This window comes from Pteropus vampyrus, unplaced genomic scaffold (assembly GCF_000151845.1).
Source record: "Pteropus vampyrus isolate Shadow unplaced genomic scaffold, Pvam_2.0 Scaffold21, whole genome shotgun sequence".
NCBI classification, from domain to species: domain Eukaryota; kingdom Metazoa; phylum Chordata; class Mammalia; order Chiroptera; family Pteropodidae; genus Pteropus; species Pteropus vampyrus.
Window position 1 is genome coordinate 2680344 of NW_011888802.1, and position 4136 is coordinate 2684479.

Here is a 4136-nt window from a genome sequence, read left to right on the forward strand (position 1 = left end):
AAGCACTAAAATGTTTATACAGAGAGTAGAGTTTTATATATACTTGTTTTCTTTAACTGTATTTGAAATTGCTAAGAATTATTATTATTATTTTTACTATTTTAAGTAAAGTAAAATAGTCTGTAAATAATAAATATTGTCTATCCATTAAACGATTCTTGAGAATTTACGTCCTAATCATGAACATGAGTTAGCTGACTTTACTGCTTTTCTCTCTGATCTTGGCTGTTAATTTTATTCTCAGCTTTAAGGGAAGGCTATTTTAAAATAAGCAAGGCTTGAGTAAGCTTTTAGGGAACGATGAAAGCAAAGCAGGTTCTTTTCAGTTCAAAAAGAGGCAGATTAATATTCTGAGCACAAGTGGAAGTAATAACTATAGAAAAGAGAGGTTTGTTGTTTTTTAAAGGACTCTCAAATGGATGACTTTAGAATTCAGGGAGTTCACTTATAAGTGGGAAGCAGCCATGCTTAAGAAAATGGGAAAAAGGGGGAGTAAGATGGAGTATGGCTCTCCTAAGTGTTTTCTGATTCACAACCTTTGGATAATACTATGCTGGTTAAAGGTTCTGAATCTGTGTGACATCCTAGATATTTTCTATTATTGTCTAAAATATTACCAACAGGATTTTATGCTCTTATACCACTGACTATTACAGATAAATATGAAATTTATGTATTAATGGGGCCATGGCTAGCTGGAAAATGTAAGCTAATCTGTGTAATTAATGAGGTATGAGATGGAGATAATAACTGAAATGGTTTTCTCTGTATGAGTAATGTTTCCCCTTACACTTACCAAGCAGCCTGAATGTTAACCCAAACCAAAACTTGCCTTAAAGGGATAAAAAGTGATATATTATTTTCTCTTAATCAGAAGCTGTATCTATAGTTCACAGACTTTGCCAATAAAAGAATGTGCATAGTGGTTGCCTACACTTAAAATTATTAGTAAATTTTGTTTGAGGTAAGCTATATGATTCCCATGGATCTAATTTAAAAAAATTAACATGTTTGTTATAATAAGTACCAATCTGATTAGACAAATAAAAGGTGGTTTCTCTCTGGGAGAGGGTTGGGTGTATGCATCTGTATGAATGTGATCGGAGAGAGAGAGAGAGAGAGAGACTGATAGGGACAGAGAAGAGAGAAAGACGGAGAGAGAAAGGAGGGAAATAAACTTATCACATGAAAAACTGAAGAGACCTTATGAATCTGAGATGCTAGTATTTGGTGATAGGAAAAAACTGAATCATACTAATAGTATAATTTTCTTGTGTTTTCATTTGGTAAGTCACTGGGAAATTATTATAGAAGTGACAGGAAATAGTTGTTTTGGAGCACTGAAACAGGCAAAGGTAATTATAACCAGTCTTTTAGAACTGACTAAAAAAAATAATATAGAAAACTACTGTTCAGTTATCCATATATTTAATGAAAACTCCCTTCAATATCTTCATTTTCTGGTAAGTACTTAAGTTATACTTAGTTGTAGAATGTACCTACAAAATGCTCCTGACATTAATTAAAAAAATAATAATGACATCTGAGAAGTCACTTATTCATTCAAGTGTTGTCTGCTCTAAATAACTATTGAACAAATTTTATCTTTGTAATATGGTATATTCAGATCTAATACAAGGCTGGCTTGGAAAAACAGATCAAATGGACACATTGGAAGGCTATAATGACAGTTCATGTGAGGGTTTTAGGTAAAACACAAAGATGAGAATGGGAAAACTGTATTAGATGATGGTGCCTCATTTTTTCCCATCTCAGAAATTTTATTACTCTATACAGTGTAGTCAGTAAAACATAGTTTTTATAAAAAATCCAGGTGACAAATATCCCAAGACCTTTAACATCTTTCATTTTATGTACATAAAGTACTATAGTTTAGTCTTATTTTTAATTATTTTTTATGATTATTAATAGTAATAGGCTATTTTAAATGTTCATAAGAAATAAAACATGTGAATGGAAAGACTTGAAAAAAAAAGGTGGGAGTTAAAAAGACAAATGTATAGGTAGAAAAGCACTACTCACACAGAAAGACTAGATGAAATAGGTTGTTTAATCTAAAACATGACTCTTTCAAAACTCAAAATGCTTCCCTGAGTATTGAGGTTGCAAGCATTTTTTTTTTTTTTTGCTTTTCTGTGATTATTTTTTCTGAGGAGAAAGTAAAAAAAAATACAAGTAATTTTAGAAAGCATATTTGACTATACGCAGTGTGCCATACAAAAACATTTTAAAAGGATGCTGTAAAAATCTCATTTTAGGATTATTAGGAGAGTAAGATAGACTTCCAAATTTGTACTACCCCTCTGCCCTGCTATACAGGGCATTTCATAAAATCCATACTTCAAGTGCTCTGTCATATTTGGTGATTGATGAAATATTTTTAAGTGGTGTCATTCAATATATTCAAGAACCTTAATGGATTGCAACTGTAGGTGAAACGTGTTTTTAACTTGAATTTTTCTATAAACAAAGTTTTGAAATGAGTGACTTTTTATTGAGCCTCAGGAAAGATGTATTTACTTTCATATTTTATCCAAGAAACACATACTATTTAAACTGGGATATTTTATTGTCTATCTTCCATCACTAGAAAATCCATGAAGTAAGAAATAAGAGTGGTGTGCCTGCGTCATATCCCCTTTACAACAGTACTTGGAAAACAATAGATTGAATTTTGTTGAATGAATGAATGAATGAATGAATGAATCATATGAAACATTACAGGGTAGTATTGAAAGGTTTCATGGAATGACTTGTGAGAAGTAAGGTGAAGGGAAAAGTTTTCTGAGACTTCAAGTCTGATCAGTTGAGATGATACTGCTGTCATTAACAGAAGGGGAAAAAAAAGGGAATGAAAAAGGAAAATAGAAAAAAATAATGGAAATAGTTCAGAATTAGCTACATTATGGCCAACAAGGCAGGAAAGCATAAAAATTACATTTTCCACCTGTCAGTGGGAAGATCTAGAGGAAGTTCACAGCTAGTGATATAGATTTTGGAGTCATTTTCCTAGATTAAGTATTGCATTCTTGAAAGTAGATAAGCTTGAATATAAAGAATATAAAGATAGTAGTTTGCTGCTTTGAAAATAATGAGGAGGGAAGAGAAAACTTAGAGGAGTGGGAAGGAGTAAATGAAATTAAAAACAAACAAATAGTCATTCAAGCCATGAAAAGAGAATTTTCACAAGGAGAAAATCATCACCTTCATCAAATGAATTGGAATCATCTAGGGTCTGCAAGTGTCATCTATAACCTTCTTTCACCCCCATTCTGAGTCAGAAGCAGACTAATCTAATTGAATTGACCTCTTGGGTTCAGATTTAATTTGGTAGCTCTGTGAAAACTATTTTACTTTGGGGAAATTTAACTTGATTTAGTGTGCATGCTCTACTGTGCCTAATCATTTTTACATGCTTACAAATTTTAAATTCCCCATTATGTTACCTTGAAACTCGTGGCTTCCTTAGGAGAGCTTAGTAATAAACACATCAAAATCATCCATATACACACACAAATGCCAGATATGCTTGTAAGTATATTTCCTAAATATATATTTTATTGAAATTTGATACCAAATTTATTATATAAATGTAGCAAACCTTCAAGAAATATGTGATTTTTTTCCTTCTACTGCTAGAAGATTGGTTTGTTTTAAACAAATCTAACATCTCCCCTCCTATACCAGTGTCTCCTATTAATAGTATTCTTCCTTGTTTTTTTGTGTGATTTACTGTCAGTCTTTCCTGTCATCGTATAGCTGCTACTCTTTAGTTACTTTAAAATGAGCTTTCTCTCTCCTGTCCTGTTAGCTTGTTGCTTTCTCTCTTCATTGCATTTCAACTTTTTCACCTTTCATTATCCATTTGCTGTCAGTCTTGCACAGCTTTCTTCATTCTCAATTCCTTTAACTGTAACCCCTCTCTATTTTTGGTCTGCTGATTTTGGATCTTTTTCTCCCTTTGTTTTTGGCTTTTGTTCTGATTTATGTATCTCTAGCACACTTTTTTTTAATTATCATGCTACTTTTTAAATATTGCATCATGTCTGAAGTTTTATAGCACAGAGTATTATATTAGTGCTTTCCCTCTTTCTATATTACTACTAAACTTCTTC